This window comes from Rhineura floridana, chromosome 11, assembly GCF_030035675.1.
Source record: "Rhineura floridana isolate rRhiFlo1 chromosome 11, rRhiFlo1.hap2, whole genome shotgun sequence".
Lineage (NCBI taxonomy): Eukaryota > Metazoa > Chordata > Lepidosauria > Squamata > Rhineuridae > Rhineura > Rhineura floridana.
The window spans coordinates 66,982,971-67,008,354 of NC_084490.1; the positions used below are offsets into that span (position 1 = coordinate 66,982,971).

At 42.4% G+C, this 25,384-nt stretch overlaps 1 protein-coding gene across 6 annotated transcripts in view; it reads right to left on the reverse strand.

Moving 5' to 3' along the window:
• The window catches only part of GALNT1 (polypeptide N-acetylgalactosaminyltransferase 1), a 90,833-nt gene extending 75,339 nt beyond the window's left edge, over window positions 1–15,494 (reverse strand). For 4 of the 6 annotated variants that reach the window (XM_061589026.1, XM_061589028.1, XM_061589027.1 and 1 more), the window contains exon 1: window positions 14,781–15,494. The gene's annotated coding sequence lies outside the window, so the exon portion shown is untranslated. The remainder of the gene's footprint in view (window positions 1–14,780) is intronic. The other 2 variants (XM_061589030.1, XM_061589029.1) reach the window with 1 other exon arrangement.
• Between the last annotated feature and the right edge of the window lie 9,890 nt (window positions 15,495–25,384).

A 25,384-nucleotide genomic window follows, 5' to 3' on the forward strand; every position in this document is an offset into this window, starting at 1 on the left:
AAATTTGTGAATATTTTGCGACTCCTCCATGACAACATGATGGCAACAATTTTGGATAACAATGGCTCTCAAAGTGATCCATTCAAAGTGGGATCAGGCGTCAAACAGGGATGTGTCATTGCTCCAACCTTATTTGCTATTTTCATTGCCATGATTCTACACTTTGTTGAGGGGAAACTTCCCACTGGCGTGGAAATCACATATCGAACAGACAGAAAGCTTTTTAATCTCAGTAGGCTGAAAGCAAAAAGTAAGGTAATTACAACCTCTGTCATAGAACTTCGATATGCCGATGATAATGTAGTCTCCGCACATTCAGAGGAAGATCTTCAAACTATCCTAAATGTCTTTGCAGAAGCATATGAAAAGCTTGGGCTCTCACTTAACATCAAAAAATCCAAAGTGCTTCATCAGCAAGTGCGAACCAATCACTCTGTAGCACCATCAATCCAGCTTAATGATACAACGCTGGAGAATGTTGATCACTTTTCTTATCTTGGCAGCCATCTCTCTGTAAAAGCTGACATCAACGCTGAAATTCAGCATCATCTGAGCTCTGCGAGTGCCGCATTCTCCCGAGTGAAGTGTAGAGTGTTCGAGGATTGGGATATTTGCAGGGAGACCAAAATGCTTATTTACAAAGCCATTGTACTACCGACCTTACTGTATGCCTGTGAAACATGGACCATCTATAAACGCCACTCCTAACTTCTTGAAAGATTCCACCAACGCTGCCTCCGGAAAATTCTGCAAATTATTTGGGAAGATAGGCGGACTAATGTTAGCGTATTGGAAGAAGCAAAGACTACCAGTGTTGAAACTGATCCTCCAACATCAACTTCACTGGACTGGCCATGTTGTTTGAATGCCTGATCACCCTCTTCCAAAGCAGCTACTTTACTCCCAACTTAAGGATGGAAAACAGAACATTGGTGGACAGCAAAAGAGGTTTAAAGATGTTCTCAAAGCTAATCTAAAAAAATGTAACATAAGCATCGAGAACTGGGAAACCTTGGCCCATGAGCGTCCCAACTGGAGGTCGGCCATTATCAAAATTGCTATGGACTTTGAAGAAACAAGAGTACAGACAAAAGGGACAAACGAGCTAAGCAGAAGGCACGTCAAGCAAATCCCCATTGTGACCATCTTCCATCTGGAAACCTATGTCCTCACTGTGGGAGGCTGTGTGGATCCAGAATTGGCCTCTACAGTCACTTACGGACCCACTGTTAAAGACCTTACCCTGGAAGACAATCTTACTTGGCCATGAGTGATCGCCAATGATGAAAATGATTTTTGTATTATTTGTTGCACACTACTTTGAGATGCACACTAAAACATTTTAGAGAGAGCTATCGCTAGTCGGGCGGTATATAAATTTAATAAATAAATAAATAAAAATAAATAAACATTTTAAAGAAATTAGTTCAGTAGTCAAAGTACAATGTAATGCTAGCTTGAAAGGCCTATTATACAAACATATTTTATTAAGCTTATTTACATGATGCTCTCCAATAAAATACTCAAAGCAGCTGAAAGCAAGATATCAATATATACACAACAAAAATGTACTCTACCTTGAGATAGGAAGTATTGTATAAAATATTTTTATTTTTCCGCAAAATTAAAATTGAAGATTTATTTCTCTCATTTTTTGTGGTTATATAAGACAGAGTCAAAAAATGCTTTGAACCACTTCTTGGCTATTTAAAAAGTATGTTCCTGAACAGGTGAACATGGCCTCCCATTGTGCTCTTCAGAGTTGTGGCTGAAACAGAATTTGAGAAACTTCAAACTATCATTCAACTTTTTGAATAATCTGACAATTTCAGTACCTATCAATTTCTGTGACTCAGGCCTGTAACAAAGCTTTTTTCTTAAAGTGCCCAACAAGCTACCTTTATAACAGAAATGATAATTACTAAGCCAGTATGCATTCAAAATCCTAACTCTGTTAAAACTCGAGTAAGTTATTTTGGTGATATATTGATGAAAATACCAGGGGGAGGATTAGAGTGAGCATCGATCGTATTTCAGCAGACATAAAGCGGCTGGAATTTGGCATAACACAGGTGACACTACGGTACTCAAGAGCCATTAGCTTCACACAGAAATGTAAGGCTAAGAAGATGCAAAAAGTCATGTACTTCAACTGTTGTACTGAAGCAAGACCAGTCTACAGTTGAAAAGTGTAACATATAATCATGCAAACTAAATCCTGTGTTTTTCATGCCTTGTAGAAAATGAAACAAATCCAGACAGGTCAAGCACCGATTTAGCCTCACAACAATCTCACAAGGTACGTTAATCTAAGAGAGAGTGACCTGTCAAGAGAAAATGACGTTTTGACTTGATGCACCATAATTTAATGCATAAATTCAGATAGCTGTTGAAGTATCTGAACGTAGGCTTTTAGCATCAGAGCCCAAAGCCATCTACACAACACTAGCTAAGTCCATTTTAACATTGCATACAGACATCAAATAAAGAAAAGTTTTTTGATCAAGTCTGAAAAATATTAAAACGTGTTTATAATCTGCCTTTCACCCAAAGGTCCCAGGGCAGAAATACATAAACTTCCCAATCAAATTTAAGAAAACTAAACGCCGCATAAAATCACCAAGTTACAGAATAAAAATTTAAAAGACAGCATCAGTGACCAAAACATACAAATCCCCAATACCCATTCCCAAAGGCCAGCAAGTCCTTAGAAAAGTATAATGCCTAAATATTTGCTCAGCTTTTCAAGCCTTGCTCATGCAGGAAAATCTTCAGGCTCAATAAATTATCACAATAGTATCAGCTTGCACTTGTTTGTATAATGTAGTACATTTAAAATATTTATATCCTTACTTTTTATCTTTGAATTCACATGGTAATTTTAATTTGCATTAGATTCTACCCCAATCTTCAATACACAGATTTTGTCATCGTTATGTGCCTTCAAGCAGATTACGACTTATGGCGATCCTATGAATCAGTGACCTCCAAGAGCATCTGTCATGAACCACCCTGTTCAGATCTTGTAAGTTCAGGTCTGTGGCTTCCTTTATGGAATCAATCCATCTCTTGTTTGGTCCTCCTTTTTTTCTACTCCCTTCTGTTTTTCCCAGCATTATTGTCTTTTCTAGTGAATCATATCTTCTCATGATGTGTCCAAAGTATGATAACCACAGTTTCATCATTTTAGCTTCTAGTGACAGTTCTGGTTTAATTTGTTCTAACACCCAATATTTTTTTCCACAGTCCATGGTATGTGCAAAGCTCTCCTCCAACACCACATCTCAAATGAGTTGATTTTTCTCTTACCAGCTTTTTTCACTGTACAACTTTCACATCCATACATAGAGATCGGGAATACCATGGTCTGAATGATCCTGACTTTAGTGTTCAGTGATACATCTTTGCATTTGAGGACCTTTTCTAGTTTTCTCATAGCTGCCCTCCCCAGTCCTAGCCTTCTTCTGATTTCTTGACTTTTGTCTCCATTTTGGTTAATGACTGTGCCGAGGTATTGATAATCTTTGACAAGTTCAAAGTCCTCATTGTCAACTTTAAAGATACATAAATCTTCTGTTGTATTACTTTAGTCTTTTTGACTTTCAGATGTAGTCCTGCTTTTGTGCTTTCCTCTTTAACTTTCAACAGCATTCATTTCAAATCATTACTGGTTTCTGCTAAGAGTATGGTATCATCTGCATATCTTAAATTATTGATATTTCTCCCTCCAATTTTCACACCTCCTTCATCTTGGTCCAATCCCTCTTTCTGTATGATATGTTCTGCGTATAGATTAAAAAACAGGGTGATAAAATACACCCCTGTCTCTCACCCTTTTTCTCCATATTCTGTCCTTACAGTAGCCTCTTGTCCAGAGTATAGGTTGCAAATCAGGACAATCAGATGCTGTGGCACCCCCCATTTCTTTTAAAGCATTCCATAATTAATACACAAATTACCAAGGTGGTTTATACTACATCATAAAGAAAATAAGCCATAAAACAAACGAAACAGAAGAGTAAAAACATCACTCAGTAACCTACTCATACAGGAAAGGTCAAGGAAAATAAGAGAACTTTCCCTAATCCCTTTCTAGTACCAATACAAGTGCCTGACAAGCATCTCTAAGGAGGTTGCTGTGAGATGGCCCTCTTCCCAGAAACCACCTATTTCACCTCAGATGGTAAAGTTAAATTTTAATGGATTTTAAATAATGTGGTGTAATCCTAAGGTTAGTGTTATATTAGTCCTTTTGCCTCTGTTGTAGCATACATGCATTAAGTAGTTTTATGGCAAAAATCTTATTCTTTAATTGCATTCTGTATTTGCAACAGCCTATGACTCAAGCAATAAAGTTGACTGACTGACGTCAGATGGTGGAATCATCCAGAGAAGGTCCTTCAAAGAAGGTACACAGGCAGGTTGATAGGGAAGCCCATGTATCCAATCCATGTAAGGTTTTTTAAAAAAGTAAGAGACAGGAACTGGCAAAATCCAGCAGGGAGGGGCCACCAATTGAGTCAAGGAGGTGGTTGTGACATCACAAGACTATGTTAAGGTGTAATCCTGCTTTAGCTTATCTTTATTTGCTGACATATGCCCTAATTTGGTAAGCAGAGAGGGGAGGGGTAAAATGGAATGTTAGGGAGTGAATACTGGGCGTGAATGTCTCTGATTGGGTGTTGGGATTCTCTGGTTGGGAGGAGGAAATGAGTGAGGGTTTGTGTTTAAAATATACTGGCGGTTTCATCAGAGTCAGTTGGTTTTATTCTACAGCTTGGATAGTTAGATTAGGAATTGGGGTAGAGGGTGGTGGCTGGTCTGGGTAGGATTAAGATATAGTTAGAGAGTGTAATGATATATTGTGTCAGAGCTTATTTCTTTTGATAAGGTTTAAAAATTATCATCTGAGAATAATAAAGTATCATTTTGGGTTTTTTTTTTATTATTCCATACTTTTATTTTATTTGTTCCATACTCACTATGGTTACATACCATAGTATACATACGATGTATAGTACACATACTATTACTGTATACCATAAGTAAATATCACTCAGGGAGGTGGTGAATAAACAAATGGTACTGAAAGGAACACTTTTAATTTACAGTGTCTCTTGGCAAATACTAAACAGATGTTTAATTCTGAAACTGGTGGCAGCATTATATCATATGGGTATCCCTTTGAAGGAAAGGTTCACTACATACACAACCTAGCAATAAATACCACCACAGTGGGTTGGGGTATCCAGGATCACTCAGAGATGATATTCAGATACAGTGGAGTGCCCAGGCTGTGAGTGGACATATTGTACATAAGGTTGGGAAGTGTTGAATAGCTTCTGTACATGTGTAAAGGGTATATTATACAGTGTATAGAGGCAGACGCCCCCCTTATCTACTGCAGGAAGGCAGGTATTGGTGGGTGGGGATGTTACCATGGTCACCTGCAAGAAGCAGCAGCAAAGACTTTAGGAAATCTTCCCTGGACCTGAAACATCCATATAATTATAGAATGATTGCTCAGATAGCTTTCTTGGACAAGGTTCTTGAGTGGGTTGTCGCTGAACAGGTCTAGGTACTCATGGATGAAATTGTCTGGATATGTTCTAAGCAGGGGTTCTGCTTTCTTTGAGCATCTTGGTTGCCCTGTATGAGGACCTACATAAGGAGAGAAACCAGGGGAGTGTGCCCTGTTGATACTCCTTGACCTCTCATCAGCTTTTGATACCAGGATCACAGTTTCCTTCTAGAGTGACTGTCTGAATTGGGAACAAGGGACAATGCTTTGCAGTAGTGGATGGTTCCTCGGCACAGATGCACAAGGTAAATCTGTTCTATATGGGGTTACAATGAAGACGTAGCTGAACAACTTGGGGATACTGTTGGATGCACTTATGTTCTTGGAGGCACCAGAGGCCTCTATAGCACAAAGCACCTTTTACTAATTTCACTTGGTAGCCACTATAACTACCCAGACAGAAACAGCCTAGCTTTAGTGGCTCATACTCTGGTAATTTCTAGGTTAGATTACAGCAATGCATATGTTGGGCAGCCTCTGAAGATGATTCAGAAATTCCACTTCTGAACATACAACTCCAGTTCTGGGCCACCTGCACAGACTGCGCATTTGTTTCTGAGCACAATTCAAAGTGCTGGCTTTGACCTATAAAGCCTTGCATGACTAGGGACCCCAATACATCACTGACCTTTTCTCATGTGAACACACCCACACCCAGAGATCATCATCTGAAGCCCTTGTGTGCACCTTCTCCAAGAGTTGTTTGGAGGATGGCAACAAGAGAACAGGTCTTTTCTGTGGAAGCTGCCCAATTGTGAAATACTCTCCCAAGGAAAGCCTATCTGACACCCATTTTGTCATCTTTTCAGCACAAGGCAAAGACGTTTTTATTCTTCCAGGTGTTTGGACAATGTTGACTGCCAGGCTTTGGATGCCTGTTAAGATTAATACTATGTGAAAGAAGTGGATACTTTATGCCATATTAGATTCCTTTCCCTTAAATGTACATTTAGTATTTTGTATTTGTATTGTTTTATTGAATTTATTATGTATTTTATTTATTACGATTATTAAATTCATATCCCACCCTTCCTCCCAAAAATGCCCATTTTATTGTTGAAAATTGCTTTGGAATGCCTCTGGTATGTAAGTATAATGTAAACATTAGAAAATGAAAAATTGCATCACAGCTAGCACAAGAGCTTTGGTCACGCAAACATCCAATGATACAGCTTGAGCCTATGAATTCTCACTCATAAGTCTCACTGAGCTCAATGGCATTTACTCCCACAGTAACCCAACTCATAGGAAGCCAGGGGAAGGGGGACTGGCAAAGAAGGAGCCAGCAGGAACGTCTGTTGCATTCATTTTGCATTCAGGAGCTGAACGTGGGCTCAGCTAGGAGCTACGTGCAGAGTCCAGAAAGTAAAAGTCGGCTCTCACAAATACCCCTACTGGGGAGTAAGCAATCTCCATACACTTCCATTGTAATTATTTTCTTAGACCAACCTTTTTTCCAGAGTAATTTTGGCCTGGATCAGAACCTGCAGGAGTGTTCCGAACATGAGCTGGATGTCACCTAATTCCCCCCCTCGATCCCTCTTCCGACATGCCCCCAGAATACCACTTTTTCAGCCTTCTGCCAATTTCTGCCAGCACCTTTCCTCTGGGCTGGGCTTCCCCTGTGGATCCCCAGCTGAGTGGGCAGGGTTCCGGCTCGGCAGCAGCTGAGCCAGAGTGAGGGGCTTCTGCCAGTGGAACCTGCCTGAGCCAGAACCCTGCCAACTCATCCAGGGGTTTGCCATATCCAACTCCTCCAAGGCCGGCATAAATACCAGATGGATTGCATCCTACGTAAACACATTACTATAGTATTAGAAGAAGGTAGTGAGGAGTCAACATTTGTAGAAGTATTCAACAATTTTATGTTTTTGGCATATGCTGGAGACCTTTTGGTTCAAGCATTTATGGATTATTAATACGAGTCAATGTATATTACTGGCCGCTGTGGAAATTGTATTGATTTTATGGTATTTTTAATACTTATTGCATGAATTTCTTTTGTATAATGCTTTGGAATTTTTGTTAGGTGGTCTAAATGTATTTTAAAATAAAAGTGTAGGTGTAATGTAGCAGATCCCCCCCACTTCTTCAATCAGACTTTTACTCATTCTAAAAAATAAAAACCACTCTGAGCATTCTAAATTAAGAATTTTACATGTCCAAAATCTAGCTTCATTATCAATCCTCAATAAATTAATCCAAGATTATAGATTTTCCAAATTCTGTAGCCAGATAATTTCAATGATCGAGCTTGAAAAACTGTTTCTGAAAACTAGAGTCCAGTTTAGCCTAAGGCAACTCATGCTAAAATAATTTTAGATGCCTTCCTTCTTGAGAAAGTTTTTAAAATGTTGGACAGGGAATTAAAACAACAATCTAACTGGTCAAAAGTCATAATTTACCAATGTTTGGATTTTTCACCAGAAAATGTAAATGTTGTTTAATATTTGGGTTTTTATTAACAGTTCTATCATACTTATGAGAGAGAAGATCAACTCTAAAAATTAGAAAAGAAAAAAATGAAAGAAATCAGACTAAAAGTGGTGTTTCCCCCCCAGAAAAATGACTTGATGTAGTCATTAACCCAGATGGAGCCCAACTTCAGTTGGATAAAACTATACTGAAAAGTCATAACACGCTGTTGCAGCAGCAGTATGGCAGGAGTGGACTTCCCAGCTGGCTAGTAGGGGGGAGGGGAGAATGGCTGATAAGGCTAGTCAGAATTTGTGAACCCCTAGCAATGGCTCATCTTTTTAACCCTGCACTTGATCAGAGAACTCAGAAGCCTCAGGAGGGGAGAGTGTTCTTGCACTCGGGTCCTGCTTGCGGGCTTCCCCCAGGCACCTGGTTGGCCACTGTGAGAACAGGATGCTGGACTAGATGGGCCACTGGCCTGATCCAGCAGGCTCTTCTTATGTTCTTAGAACTGATCTGCAGCAAGCATTTCAGTATACCAATGGTATGTGATCTGATACCATTCACCAAGACTGCCATACACGTGTCTGAGAATTCCCAGCATCTAATCATAGTTGAGGATTAGAAACAAGTAAACCAACCAAAGGTCAATCCAGGTAAAAAGGATTATCTCACCCACAAAAGGGACAGAAACTACTAATAGATGCAAGATGGATGGTTCACAGACAGGGGAAGACATCCAAGCATCTTTTATAAGTGTCACAAGACCTCTAACTCTGAACTGTCCTTCAGTGGCCATGTCTGTGGAAAGCTGGGGTTTTTAATTGACAGTTGGGGCATTTATTTAAACACCATTAACCAATACAAAGAATTGTCCCCTCCATTAGATTAATGGGTAAGGCCAAAGGTCTACAAGTTTTGGGTGGCCTTGCTAGCAAAGTCAAAATGTGTGGTAGACAGGAACCTGTTCTCTCCCCTTCAGTTCAATGCTATGAATGTCTACCGAGAAGTTCCACCGTGCTCAATGGGACACTCCCAAGTTTGCATAGTGCTACAAACCTTTTTATGCTTACATAGGAGTAACCACTATCAAATTCAGTGACACTTCTCAGTAGACATGCCTACAATAAGGCTGTTGGTCCATGACTTTGCAGTTCTTCTCCGTGGTTGGTTAAGGACAACTCCTTCCTCCCCGCCCTAGCACTAAGTCTGAAGCTGGAGGGAGGAATCCCTGCAGCTTTACTTTGTATCAAAGTGCTCTGGAATGCCAGCACAACTGTAGGAATGACTCCTGCCCCAGCTTCAAACTTGCAACTGGGAGAAAGGAACAGGGGTTTGCTTGAGGTAGCAGTCGAGGTCTCAAAAGTGCCCCTACTACCCATCAACTTTGGCCAGCTCAATCTTCCTGCTACAAAACTCAGTGCAACTGCAGGTGACACCTCTTCCCCTAACACAAACTGGAGTGGAAAGTGCAGCTCCTCTTTACCCTCACCAGAACGCAAAGGAACAGTCACCACACCAACAACTGTTATCTCTGCCAGTCCTGGAATATTGTCTGTGAAATTAAAGTTGAAGAAGAGCACACAAACAGAGGTGGAACTCTGCATGGAGGGCTGATGGCGACTCTGGTAGATGTTGTGTTGACAGCTGCTTTACTGTACACTGAAAGAGGAGCACCTGGAGTCAGTATGGATATGAACATCATCGCTGGCGCATCTTCGGAGCCACGACCTGAAGTTCGTGATGCAGTTGGCGGCAGTGACAATGGGTCGTGGCTCCTTGCAGGACTTGGTGGATTTCAACATTGGCTGGTCCATGACCGAAATAAATTCATTCATTCATTCAACATGGGCCACTCCAGCTTCATCTTGTGCCGCCACCTGGAGCTCGCCTTCTGCGCCCTGCACTTCTTCTACCTACGCTGCCTTGGCAAGAACGGCATCCTTGTTGACAGCTCCTTCCAGCGCAAGAGTGGCCTGAGCCTCCAGCTGCCCTCGTATTCTTCTGTTCGCCATTTTTGGGATCCCCTGGGAAGCTTGTGAGACATTGGGGGTGATTTAAGAACATAAGAAGAGCCTGCTGGATCAGGCCCGTGGCCCATCTAGTCCAGCATCCTGTTCTCACAGTGGCCAACCAGGTGCCTGGGGGAAGCCCACAAGCAGGACCCGAGTGCAAGAACACTCTCCCCTCCTGAGGCTTCCGGCAACTGGTTTTCAGAAGCATGCTGCCTCTGACTAGGGTGGCAGAGCACAGCCATCATGGCTAGTAGCCATTGATAGCCCTGTCCTCCATGAATTTGTCTAATCTTCTTTTAAAGCCGTCCAAGCTGGTGGCCATTACTGCATCTTGTGGGAGCAAATTCCATAGTTTAACTATGCGCTGAGTAAAGAAGTACTTCCTTTTGTCTGTCCTGAATCTTCCAACATTCAGCTTCTTTGAATGTCCACGAGTTCTAGTATTATGAGAGAGGGAGAAGAACTTTTCTCTATCCACTTTCTCAATGCCGTGCATAATTTTATACACTTCTATCATGTCTCCTCTGACCCGCCTTTTCTCTAAACTAAAAAGCCCCAAACGCTGCAGCCTTTCCTGGTAAGGGAGTCGCTCCATCCCCTTGATCATTCTGGTTGCCCTCTTCTGAACCTTTTCCAACTCTATAATATCCTTTTTGAGATGAGGCGACCAGAACTGTACACAGTATTCCAAATGCAGCCGCACCATAGATATATGTGTGTTGGACCCTGGGTAAGAGCCAGGGTGGATGGGTGGAGTCCTGGGTGAGAGCCAGGAGGTTAAGAAGTGTTGAGTGGAGAAGTGCAAGGCAATTGTTTTAATATTTATTTGTTAATTTGTATTATGTATGCTTTTGTATTGTGGCTTTATTGTATATTTTTATAATATTTGCTGTTGTTTTATCTTCTGTACACCGTTTAGAGATTTTTATATATATTAAGCAGTATAGAAATTGCTTAAATAAATAAACATGGTGAGCACAAACGTCAAAGGTTGGGTAGGATCAAACTTTGTTTTCTGAGTGACAGAATGAAAGGAGTCAGAAACTTTGTCCATGGGCTTCCTAAATGAAACTGAGAGCCTCAGATTTAACCAGAGCTGTCATAGACTGGAACAAGTTGTAGAACTTTAAGTCCAGTATCACAGTAATCTGTAGCAATGTATTTTAGAGAAAGGTTCTTCTCAAGAAACTAATACTTAAAGTGTAATCTAAACAGAGAACTCTTTCATTAGGGGGGGAAGTGTGCCTAATTTATACCATATGGAGCAAGCACACATTTAAGTTCCAAGGTTCTGCAGACAAAGGGATGAGAAATCAGGCATCAAGCCTTCACTTCCTTTATGGAAGTACAAACAACTGCTACTGAGTCACCTATTGTAATAAAGTGCTTGGATGGAAATTCTTAGTCCACATCTTTATTTGAACTTGGTAACAGGAACAGCTTCCTAGTACTCAAAGAAATGTATGTTTAAGAATGCTTTTGGCAAAATATAGATAACACATGGTATTTGTGTTTAACAGACCTTGTTCATATCAAGCTAATGTTTTAAAGTTTCACCTGTAGTATGTTATCATTTACGTCAGAGCTTTGTTGCCAGGTGCAGCAAAGACAGATGTTGCCTAAGGTCACACAATTTAATGAAATAATCATTCCAGGATTTCTAAGCATATGCTACCACCATTTTGCAAAACAGGAGTTGTTTATTAAAATGCTGCAAAAGTTGCTTTCATACAAGTCTTCTACCATGGTATTAATTTAATTGCACATGACATAAAGGAAAGAAAGAACTAAACAAACCTTTCAGTATATAACTATTGTACTACCTACTACACACACACACACACACACACACAGCAAGGTAAAGTGAGATGCTGAATATATACCCTCACACACAAAAACTGAAGGTGAAATACAGGAACCCCAAGGCTATCATTTTGAGATAATTACTAAATAGAAGCTATATCCCTTTGGGAAATTACAAAAATATTCAACACTTAATGCATTAATTTCAAGATATAATACACTTAAAATACCAAAGATGTAACAGTGTAACTATCAAAAACACCTAGTTTTTTAGAACATGAACACCCATAGGTACACGATGTGGTGCCCTCCAGATGTTACTGAACTCCAACTCTTGTCAGACTCAATCCAGAAAGCCAACTGGCAGAGATGATGGAAGCTGTAGTCCAATATAATATGGAAGACACCATGTTTTCTACCCCTGATCTGGAGTAAAATAGAAGCCAATTCTCCATCTTTCTTCCCCACCCCCCAAAATCATGGGCACACAAGCACCAGACCATTGCAGGGAATGGGAATCTGCTCTGTGTCCATCTAGCCCCCACTCCTCCAAATAATGCAAACTGTCACATTCACTGCCTGCCCATGCAGGTACTAGAAAGGAAAATGCGAATCATGCCATTTTCCATACAGAAGGTCACATGTGCTCCAACCGGGAGAAACCAGGTTCTCTTGTCCTAGGCCAAAAATTAATTCTCTGCATATAGCCTCTGTATCTGTGATAGACCAATCACTAAATATCTTGTTTTGTTAGTCATATTATCATTGTTATATGCACATGTGCCTTATATTCCTCAAAACTCACTTAAAAGAGCACTGAGACTTAGTGCTTTAATACTAGAAGAACAAGACATTTCCTAGATAGGAAGGTTATTAACATTCGTCAAGTCTGACTGCAAACAAGCCTGCACTAACAAGAGAAGTTAAAATATGAATGCTGGAAACTGATGAAATGAGCAGCATGATGGTATTAGTTCTACTGTATCTGAACAGTTCCCCATTTCCCCATCCCTCCCTCAAGAAAAACTGGTTTCTCCTGCTGCTTGCTGTAAAGAAAGGGCATTCTATTCTTCGGTCACTGAAAGATTTCTAATCACATAAAATTCATTGGATACAGTGAAAGGCATCATCTTGCATTGCATGGCTGTGCCCCCACCCACCCCCAGCACAGTCAAGATAAGCTTTTCTGGGTCACCTTTACTCTGCCTCAAAACCATTTTGTAAAGTGACTATGGTTTAGGCAGCTGTCTTTATCTGCTTCTCTCATACTTTAATGTTTGAAACTGAAACAATAATTAGACCAGCAAGAAAAAAACTGGGCATATTTCATAATCGTTCTCATAGCAAAAGAGGAATTTGGGTCTCCATAGGAGAAGAGAACAACACATGGTTTTAAAACAGTCACTAGTAAAGGCTGATACATAATTATTAACTGAAATTTTCTCCATATAAAAAGAAACTATCATACTAGCCACATCTTAATTATGGCTGTTTATGGCTATGTAAAACAGCTGAACTTGGTGACAGGGGTGCCAACCAGTAGTTATGGGATGAATGTTACCGATAGTTATGCCACTTTTGGTATCAAACTGTTCAGTGGAAGGTAGTCATCCGCAGTCCCAATATTTATACAGAGGTTTGTACAGCACAGTAAGACACCTACAAACATATACCTTTCAAAATGCATCAGTAAAGCAGCAAAGAAGAGAAGGGCATCTGGATGGCTACACCCTTACACAGGCCAGCCCTACCATGCAGCAGTGGCATGGGTTGTTGTTATGTGCCTTCAAGTCGGTTACAACTTAAGGCGACCCTATGAATCAGCGATCTCCAATAGCATCTGTCATGAACCACCCTGTTCAGATCTTGCGAGTTCAGGTCTCTGGCTTCTTTTACGGAATCAATCCATCTCTTGTTTGGCCTTCCTCTTTTTCTACTCCCTTCTGTTTTTCCCAGCATTATTGTCTTTTCTAGTGAATCATGTCTTCTCATGATGTGTCCAAAGTATGATAACCTAAGTTTCATCATTTTAGCTTCTAGTGATAGTTCTGGTTTAATTTGTTCTAACACCCAATTATTTGTCTTTTTCACAGTAGGGGATAGTTAATGGGTGAAGGAATTCCTGTCTGAATGGTGGAGCAAGAATTTTTAACTAGCATTTGTGAGGGCACCATTCCAACTGTTTCAGGCAGCAAAGTGATTTTGGTATGTACTGCCCCTACATTGGGAAATGGAGGGAAAGGAAAAACAAATGACACAAAAAATGATTTCAAAGGGTAACGTTTAAAAATGAGCAGGTAAATTCCGTATTAGGTAAAGCTACTGGGGACCTTGGTGCACTGAGTACATACCATTGGCCATACTGGCTGGGCTGGTGGAATCTGGATTTCAACATTATGAAGGGTGAGAGATTCTACAACGCTGTTTTGTACTCTGAGCGGAGGAGCGAGGGAGGAAGGGAGAGAGACCTATAGCATGTGTTCAAGAAGAATAAGGCTACAATCCTATGCAAACTTAGTTTGAAATAAGCACTACTGAATACCACTATTCTTGCTTCTAGGATTGGGCCACTTGGCAAATTCACCTAGTAGTGCTGTCCGTGGACTAGTAAGATCTGGGTTCAAATGACACTTCAGCTATGATACTTATCCTGGGCCAGTCACCCACCCCTGAATTGGCTCCACAGTGAGGCTGTGACGAAATCGAACCACCACCCATATACGAAAGAAAGGATTTCACAAAAACGTGAAGCGCCACAACTACTCGACCAGAGCCAGATAAATGTGCGAACTGACTCACGACGTTCGGGTGAGATGAAAAGTTCTACCTGGTGTTAGATCCGTACCGATGACGCGTTAAAACTCTTGTGAAGTCACCATACGACACGAACACGTACGTGTACACCTGCCCTTTTCTGGTTGGGGGCGATCGCTACGGAAGAGAACGTAACGCAAGCAACTCACCTCGGTCTACCTCGTCTCTCTCTATACGCTTTTGTCTCTCAGGAGGAGAAACAACCGCCACCGTCTTCGAATAGTCCAACGGCTGCCACAGCCTCCGGGAACCGGGCTAAGGAGATGCCGCCAGCATCAGCGCCACCGCCACTCTCCCACCAACCGAGTCCCCCTGGCGGCGGAGGGGAAGTCACCGCCGCCAGCTCGGCACAAGCCAAGGAATAAGCCCGGCGTCCTTCCCTCTTTAGCCCAGGAAACAGAAACCCCTTTCGCCGCTGGGGGATCCGAAACGCCGCCGCCGCCGCGACGACAGCAAACTGCCGTTCGAACTTTATGCTCCACCGACACAACCGTATGAAGGATTCGGAGCCTACCAACCGGGAAGAGATCGATGGAGGCCGGTCGTCGGTCGCCCGCCTGCCACCGCCGCTATACTGAATCCTTCGATGCCGCCGCCGCCGCCGCCGCTCTCAGCACCAAAGTCCGCTTGACATCCCCTCGCCCGGCCCTACCACCTCCTCGGATCCATTCTTCAGCTCCGCGTCTTCATGGCCGGCAGCGACTTCCTCCCCTCGAGCGGGGCGACGGAGGCGTTAACGCTCCTACCTCAAGAGCGCGTCCCCAAGTTCTCAGGACGCAGCCTCGCCGCTACAGCTACTGCGCGCACACAAACGCCAAGCTCGCGCTCGTCAACCCACCCCACCCAGTCCCGCCAGCAGCACCTGACTCCTCCCACTCCCAACGGGGAGAGGTCTTATTCCCGCCTACAGGTGACCCGGATGTCTGCGTCACGTGGCCCGGCTCTCTCTGCTTTGAGCGAAGCAAGGCGAGAAGAGGGGACTGGGAAAACAGGAAGGCAGGGGGCGGGGTTGGAGGGGGCATATCATAGCGGAGCGCAAGCGTCATGTCACATCAAGCAACCAAATGACACCAAAATCAAACCAAATGCAAGTGTACGGAAAAGATGCTTTTGTTTTCCGGGTGTTTTGAAATTGACTTCCACAATTAAAATTATTCTCCGCTTTGAAGGACGCCGAGTTCAGTGTGGTTTACTCAAGTAGATCTGCACAGTACGCTGAAATTGTCTTCTACCTTCCTGTCTTCCCATATTTCTTGCCATTTCCCTTTTCGTTGTTACAGCAATTCGAAAACAATTAGGGGAGGGGGGTGATCCAGCCCAACGTAAATTGTTCTACATCTTCTTGGTTCCAATGGGAGAGGGGCTGAACAATCCCTTATTCACATTTTACCAGCTCACAGCAGATAGTTGCAACAACGTCCGCAACTTCCTGTTCTTGTTGGAGGCTAGAAATACCATTTCTTAAAAATACAAAAACAGCAGGAAAATGACAACGCCCCCAACCCCCGCGTAGCTCAAAGCTACACCACAGCCACTATCCAGGGACAGAGTCCACAACTATGCCCGTGTGCCACGTGGAGATAGGAAGCAGCCGATAAAGTTATGATGATCCAGACAGGCACTCCCCCAGTATTAGACAGCAGCGCCACACAACAGTATCTTAGCGACCCCACTCCAGCATTCACAATGGGGGACTCCATAAGGCATGGTATTGGGAAGCTGCTAGAAACAGGAGTTCGAATCCCACCAAAGGGGGCCTCGCCAGCAGCTTTCCTCCTACACTAACCTTTTGCATGTTTTGGGGGGGCAGAAAGCCGAAGCCTAACAACTTAGCCAAAGCAGCTGTCAACAAGTACACTCATTATGGGTCATTTGTATCCCTGTTCCCAGCCCTACACCCAAAGATGCCAGGAGCATTGAAGATGCAAGAAGAGCTTTGATCTGATAGAACAGCATGCTTTCAATGCCAGAATCCCTATTTGAATTCAGGGGTCAAACAGACATGGGGGGGGAACCACCACACCTAACTAGAAAGACCTGTGCCAATCAGGAGGGTTGCTGCATGGGCCAAGCAGCCCTTTCAGCCTGCCTCCTCCTTGTTGCAACCCAAGTCGCCATTCTATTGTGGCAGATATGCCAGCCTGGCAGGTAGCATCCCAGCAAGATTCATGGTCTGTTTCGCAGCTGAAAGCCACGTACATCATGGCAGCAGCACCTGCTCCACTTGGGTACCCAAAAAGCCTGCCCCCACACATTCCAGGAAACCTGAGAATGACAGAAGGAGCCCAATAACCTCTTTGCCTACCCTTCACATCCTGAAGTCAGATCAACCTACATACAGTGCAGGTAAGTGGTCCTATCTAGCAAGAAACAACACATGTTAAATCTGTTTTTGAACAGTGTCTGGGATGGAGATGTTCCTGAAAGGGAAATACACATGTGGGGAGCAGCCAACCAATCATGGAAATAGGGCTCCAGTGCCTTGGCAGGAAGCAGCGCCCCTTGTAGCTCCAGCCCCAAGTTAGAAATATCTCCATCTGTTACATAACTATCTTTAACAGAGCTTGCCAAGCAAAGAAAAGTCTGCCTGGAGCAAGCAGTTTAACAATCCCATGAACAGCCAGGTGAACACCCTGATCATTGCCACTGGCCCTGGTCTTCCTCCTGATCTGCACTGATCAGGTTGTGAGACGGAAATTGTACCTATGGGATGGTACATCTGGCATAAAGTTCTGCGTATGTTGTGGGCATGTCATGGGAATGAAGGGGCTTTGGATGAAGTGTAACTAGCTACATCCACAACCCACCTATTTTTATCCATTCTACCAGAGTGAGTGCTGGTGACATTCTGGGCGTTCTGCCAGCTGCATCTCCACCAGTGGAATCATACACAACTTCCTAAGGCTGCTGGCAGATCTTTGGTATAGGACTGCACCCTCATAGTCCAAGAACTATGCCAAAATACTTACAAAATACTTAAGGTACAAAAACTGGCTATCTAGACATCTTACACTGTGGCACTTTTAACAACTGCCAATTTTATAACCAACTTCTGAGGTATTTAGGGAGTGGCAGCCCTTCAAAACCCCTTTTGCTGGCCAATAATTACATCACAAGGTACATGGATGAAACAAGCAGTGTCTACTGAAGAACAGTGCATATAATTCCAGATTGTCCAGTCTGTCTTTGTTGGGACTTACCCTCTTCAGATCCCACTGAAAAGGGTTAAACAGGAGCATAAATTACATCATAAGCTTACATGGCTGAAACTGGTTCCACATGGTAGAGACCACCTTCCTGCATCTTAAAATATAAGATCTGACTGCATTACTTGTTAATATGTTGTTAATAATGTTTTTAATCCTTTTTTAAAGATGTTTTTAAAGCTTTTAAAAATGTTTTTAACATTGTTTTGTTTTAATGTATTTTAAGGTCCATTTTTATGATTTTTAAAGTGTTTTTAGGGCTTCTGTTTGTCGCCCTGGGCTGCTGCTGGAAGGAAGGGCGGGATATAAATCAAATAATAAATAAATAAAATTACATTGGGCCATTCCTAAATCACACCATTTAATATGGCACAGACATTACGATTTCCACTGTACAGAATTAAGTAATGCATTAGCACTACTCAGGCATTCGTTAACTGGGTCCACAAATCCACCATGTGTGTCAGCCTTCCCACATTTAGGTCTGAAGGAAGATTTTAAACATGTTCAGCTCAATGTTGTTATAGTCCTCCCCATGAACAGGACCTCCGTTCAATCAGGGTTCCTGATCACAGAAAGTTCAGGAGTGGAAGGTTGAGGAGGCAACTTGCACAGACCCTCCATGGATACAGTTAATGAACGTCTGAATAGGACTATAAATAGCATTGATATCACAGCTCCAAAAATGTATTGGAAATATGAATGTAACTGAAAAAGAAAAAAAAGTATTTAAGAGCAGCACAAAACTGGAAGCAGCTATACAGAAAACAGTTGTGACTCACCATTTATGACCCAGCATTTCTTTTTCATCGTCAGCCAAAAGGAAGCGAGAATGGCCCCTCTGTCCCCTCCTCTTAGTCCCACCCCTTTTGATATCATTTTATATCGAAGTATAGGCAATGCCACTTTTAATAAAAAATTATAGGCTCTGCCCTTTTGATAACAGATTCATAGTAATTTAATATCAATCTGATATCAAATTATAGGCCCCGCCCTTAAAATTTCCCCAAAGCGTGTGCTTTGACCAGCCCACAGAGCCACCTATTTCATCCCTCCCACAGCTTCTGTATAGTACCTTTATATTGTGGGGTGGCTTCAGGAGACCTACTTGAAAAAAGTATAAATTCTCAGCAGAAACCCCATTAAAGCCTGGATTGTAGACCAAGAGGCTTACACATTGCATAAAGAGGCAAGGGTGCATTTTAAAAGAAATAAAATGGCTGTTTCAGAAGCGGAAGGGACAGCAAGAACACACTCCTCCCCTCCTTATTTACATCATACACTTCCCAGAGGGAGCTCAGAACACTGCCTAGTTGAACACACCATACATCACACATAGACGCTCCAGGGTGGGGGGAGAGGGAAATCCAGAAGGATTAAAAAGAAGGGAGGTGAAGCTCAGAACAGCCTGGACACCACCTCATGCTCTTGTTGAACACTATACACAGGTCCAGGGGTGTGTGGGGGATGGGGGAAAAACCACGGGGAATAAAAAATGAAAATAAAAAGAGAGGCGGGGCCTATAATTTGATATTAAATTAATATCAAAAGGGTGGGGCCTATAATTTGACATCAAAAGGGCAAGCCTTATAAGTTTCTATTAAAAAGGAGTGTGGCCTATAATTTGATATATCAAAAGGGGCCTGGGATTAAAAGGTGGGGCTATTCTCACTTCCTATTGGCTGACGGGACCTGTCAAAATGAGTTTGATTGATGCTAGACCTATTTTCTTCTAATGAGCATGTGAAGTCATCAAAACCTCTGCCACTTGGTGTTGCAATGAAAATTATCATTGGCAAAAGAAAGGTCGTTGATATTCTTAATCCTCTTGGGCACTGTGTCAGCTACAACTATGTTGGAGAAGTGGAGACTGAAAGAGGATACAGTATATTGTATACAGGATACAGGATTGGATGAAGAAGAACAAGTTGAAATTAAATCCAGACAAGACAGAAATGCTCCTTGTCAGTCGCAAGGCTAACCTGGAAACGTGGAATGTACCTGTGTTAGACGGGGTTACACTCCCCCTGAAGACCCAAGTTCGCAGTTTGGGTGTGCTTCTGGACTCAGCTTTGAACCTGGAAGCACAGGTTGCTGCTGTGTCCAGGAGCGCTTTTGCCCAGCTAAGACTGGTCCGCCAACTGCGCCCGTTTTTAGAGTTATCTGATTTGACGAGGGTAACTCATGCCTTAGTTACATCCCGGCTCGACTACTGCAACGCACTCTACGTGGGGCTGCCTTTGAAGACAGTTCGGAAGCTTAAACTGGTCCAACGTGCAGCTGTAAGAATGCTAACAGGAGCCGATATTTGTGCTCACACAACTCCTCTGTTGCAACATCTGCATTGGTTGCCGATCTGCTTCCGGACTCAATTCCAGGTGCTGATGTTGACATTTAAAGCCCTTTACGGCTTGGGCCCTGTCTATCTATCCGACCGGCTGTCTTTTTATAACCCTCCCCGTTTTCTTAGGTCCTCCGATAACTCCCTCCTTAAGATACCCTCTTCCACCCAAGTTCATCTGGTAGGAACCAGAGACAGGGCGTTCTCAGTTATCGCCCCGAGACTCTGGAACTCCCTGCCTATAGAGGCACGGTTAACCTCCTCACTCCCTGCATTTCACCGCCAGGTTAAAACATATCTTTTTCGTCTTGCTTTTAACCCGGATTAAGGATTAGGAAATCTCTTACCTATGAGATGATTAGGATCATTTTATTGTATAGGGCTTACTATCTAACGTTGTTTTAAATGGGTATTCTTAGCTGCTATTGTTGTTTTTATATTGTATTTTTTATCACGGAATTGTTCGCCGCTCTGAGCTTCTTCGAAGATAGAGCGGCATAGAAATGTTTTAAATAAATAAATAATAAATAAATAAATATATATCACTTGATGATCAATGGGCAATTCCAGAAGTAATGAAATTATCACCACAGTTAGTAATGGGAGCTGCCTGGGATAATTATGATGCATGTGTTGGCACAATTGATGGAAAACGGACTCTCCATGACATAGTTAGCATCTGCTTTCAAAATGTTGCATGGGAACTCTTACAAGAGAAAACAATTGAGACTTTGCCAATGCCTTCAATAGCAAACAAAGAAGAGAAGAGCTTTCATAGCTTTTGTTTTGGAACTGGGACTATACAGGAAAAGAACAGGAATATCAAGGATCATATTTGTATCACCTGATGATAGCAGAAGGTCTGTGATTCTGAACAGTTATGAAGTTTTAATTGTGCTTAATGCTATGTGAATAATGTCACTGGCCTTTTAGAAAGAGGGAAGTGCAATACAGGTAGTCTGGAATTCCAAAGTTTGTTGCCTCAGCAGCTGCCCCCAAAGAAAACAATGTATCTCTCACAAATCAGCCACTCCCCAACTTTGCTACAGGTTGTGACGGAAACTATGAAAAGATCCTTCAAAAATACCAGAGGAGTGTCAGCAGAAGCACATAACTGTAACATATGATTTGGCCATTGCAAAACTTGCACTACAAGCAGACAGAAGTCCCAAATTTAAAAGGTTGTTCATAAAACCTGGTGGATTTCACATACTTGGTGTGTATTTCAAGGCAGTTACAAAGTGTGTTAAGCAATCTGGAGGTATCCACATCTTAACAAAAGCTGGAGTGCTTCCTGAAAGATCACTAAGTGGGTTCGTAACAGGTACCCTCTATTACAGGTGTAGAAGTGTACAGCCTTTCCTTGACAGGTGCTACTGGAGGTCACTGATTCATAGGGTTGCCATAAGTCATAATCGACTTGAAGGCACATAACAACAACAAATTGTGCATAGAATTGCAACCTTAATGGATTTTCAATCATGAAACCTCTTCCTTCAGTTGATAGGGCTCCTGTGAAATGTTTTTCTGATTTTTTTCCTTTCCACCAAATCATGTTTTCTGGAACAATTTTTCACGATTTCAGTTAATTCAGATAATTGTTACTCTATAATTTATTAAAGATGATAAAGCAGGTCTAAACAAAAGAAGGGAAATACCTTTTAAAATCACTCCCATGACTCTACATGTATTTCCAAAGAAAGCAATAAACCACTTTCTTTTTTGGTTAAACTTTGCATACTATTCTGAGTTTGCTTAACAAAAATTCTTACATGCTCCATGATAAAGAAGTTATTTCAACAATTATGCTAAAAAATACTACTGTGGGAAACCCATGTTTATAAAAATCTGTTACAAGTCAATATGATTTTATCATACTATAATTTGGCCATTGTTTTATCAACAGCACAAATTCAATTGCTAGTTCCCTAGATTATACAAGTGTTTCAATAGAAAAACCAATATATTTTAAGCTTTGTGGGGGCAGGGGACATTACCTATTTTGTCACTTTCCGTTTTTGAAAATTGCTTGGAAACTACAGCTGTTGCAGACCAGGCTGCCTCGAACAATTTTAATCAGTACTCCTGTCTTGGCACTAGCTTCCTGCAGCTATAGCCCCCAACCCCACGCCACCCCACTTGAAAACTATAATAGTCTTGAGCGTTTTCTGGAAGCAATTTAAAGAACTGTCTGGGTCACTATTTAGTGACTTGAATTTCATGGAGGACAGGGCTATCAATGGCTACTAGCCATGATGGCTGTGCTCTGCCACCCTAGTCAGAGGCAGCATGCTTCTGAAAACCAGTTGCCGGAAGCCTCAGGAGGGGAGAGTGTTCTTGCACTCGGGTCCTGCTTGCGGGCTTCCCCCAGGCACCTGGTTGGCCACTGTGAGAACAGGATGCTGGACTAGATGGGCCACGGGCCTGATCCAGCAGGCTCTTCTTATGTTCTTATGTTCTTAATTTCAGGTTCCTTGCCCTGTAGGAAACGGTCCTCTTTCAGTGCTATTTTAAATACAGTGCCTTGCAAAAGTAATCCAATGCTCTCATATTACTGAATTACAAATGGTACATTGTAATTTTGTTCTGTATGATATTTTTTTATTTTGAAACACTGAAACTCAAAATCAATTATTGTAAGGTGTCATTGGTTTTATGCTGGGAAAAGTTTGTAACATAAAAAAATGAAACATGTACCAGCTTTGCACACAGTGTTGGAGGGATTTTGGCCCATTCTTCTTGACAGATTCACTCCTGGTTCTCCTGGGTGTAAAGGGCCAGCTAAAGATCACCCCCACAGTGAGTGGCTCAGGGGTTATTTGCCCTGCCGCCTGTGCAGCCGTGGGCAAGCTGCATAGTCCCAAAGAGTCCAGTTGCCCCCCAGCTGGCAGTTGCAGACAAGGAAGGGGCTGGCTTGTGCAGCTGTGGCAAGCTGAGCAGGCCCTAGCCAGCTGGGGAGGACTAGCCTCAGAGGGAGGCAATGGTAAACCCCGACTGAATACCGCTTACCATGAACACCCTATTCGTAGGGTAGCCATAAGTCAGGATCGACTTGAAGGCAGTCCATTTCCATTTCAAAATATAAATGCTATGAGGAGGTTTTGTTTTAAATGCATAAAACAGATATACTTGTCAGATTGCTGCAGCTCTCTGTCAAATGTATAGATGATAGCAAACATATAATGTATGAATTCTCAAGCTACTGAAACTGTGAAGTTATGTCAAAATGCAGCACATACAAAATTAATACAGATTTTTTTATCAGGTAGTTTATTTTTATGTATTTAAAATATTTCTTAACTGCCCTCCATCAAAAGATTCCAGGGCATTGTACAAAAAAGTGAATAAAATTCACATGACATAGAAATACAATTTAAGACCAATCAACAAACATAACAAAGTGTAAGTCAAAGTAAAAAACACAAGAGTTAAAACATAGAATAAAACACAGTTCCCCAAAGCAATCTAAAATACCTGGGCAAATAGAAAGGTATAGATCTCGTGCCAAAGCACTTATGTCAAAGTCAGGTGTGCCTTCATAGGGAGGGCACTCCAAGGTCAGGATGCCACCACAGAAAAGGCCTTCTCCCAGCCTGTAGCTTGCACCAATGCTCTGACTTAGCTCTTTCCAAAAAAAGAGCTTAACACACATAGTTTATAAGCCACTGTTCTCTCATTCTTCCCTCCTCTCTTCTCCAATTTGCAATGAGAAAAACTCCGCCCATTATAAAGACCGGCCATTCCTTGATAGAAAGATAGTTCTTTCAAGTGCCACCGAACTACCTGTCTGTGATGTGATCCCATACCATTCCGCAATTAGCTGGAAAGGAAAACAGTGTTTCCATGGGAAGGTCCTACATCATGTTCCTTCATAAACATGCTCCTGGAGCAGTGTGGGATTGCACCACAGGGAAGCAGTTCCAATACCATTGTAGGCAAACATAAATAAGCCCTCAAATTGTGCAAATCCCTATGCATAATGAACCATGCCAATCCTGATGACGGCTTACCTTTTGATGGAGAGGGTTGGGGACTGACACGTACAACTGAGTTTGTTTCTGCTCCACCCGCCCTTGAGGTACTTATCTGGGACCAGCTGGAATAGAGGTGTGAGCCCAAGGGCTCTTGGCCAGTGGATCATCACTAAGCCATGTAATTTTCTTTCTACAATTTCAGAACACCTGCAGTTGTTGATAGCAAACAAAAGGATCATCATCGCTCAACTCAAAACATAGCAATATCAATGACTTAGATGATGTGGTGGAGGGAAACCTTATGAAGTTTGCGGATGATACGAAACTGGGAGGGATAGCTAACACAATGGAAGACAGGAATAAAATCCAAAGGGACCTGGATAGACTAGAAAATTGGGCTGAAATTAATAAAATGACATTCAATAAAGACAAATGCAGGATTCTGCATTTAGGCCACAAAAACAAAATGCACGGGTACAGGATGGGAAATACCCGGCTTAGCAGTAGCGCGTGTGAGAAGGACCTTGGAATTGTAGTGGATCGCAAGTTGAACATGACCCAGCAGTGTGATGCTGCGGCAAAAAAGGCAAATGCAGTTTTGGGCTGCATAAACAGAGCTATAGCTTCCAGGTCGAGGGAAGTAATAGTCCCACTATATTCTGCATTGGTCAGGCCTCATCTGGAATACTGCGTTCAGTTCTGGGCGCCTCATTTTAAGAAAGATATAGACAAGTTAGAGCGGGTTCAGAAGAGGGCAACGAGGATGATAGCCGGTATGGAGAACAAGTCTTATGAGGAAAGGTTGAAGGAACTTGGCATGTTCAGTCTGGTGAAGAGAAGGCTGAGGGGTGATATGATTGCACTCTTTAAGTACCTGAAGGGCTGTCACATAGAGGAGGGTACAGATTTGTTCTCTGCTGCCCCAGAGGGTGGGACTAGGTCTAATGGTTTTAAGTTGCAGAAGCGTAGATTCAGATTGGATATTAGAAGGAACTTCTTGACAGTAAGGGCGGTTCGGCAATGGAACCGACTGCCTAGGAGGTGGTGGGATCCCCTTCACTGGATGTCTTCAAGCAGAGGCTGGACAGCTATCTGTGGGAGATGCTCTAGCTGTGGATTTCCTGCTGTGAGCAGGGGGTTGGACTCGATGGCCTACAAGGCCCCTTCCAACTCTATGATTCTATGATTCTACATGGCCAGTTTAGCTCACAACAGCATCAGTGAAAGTCAGT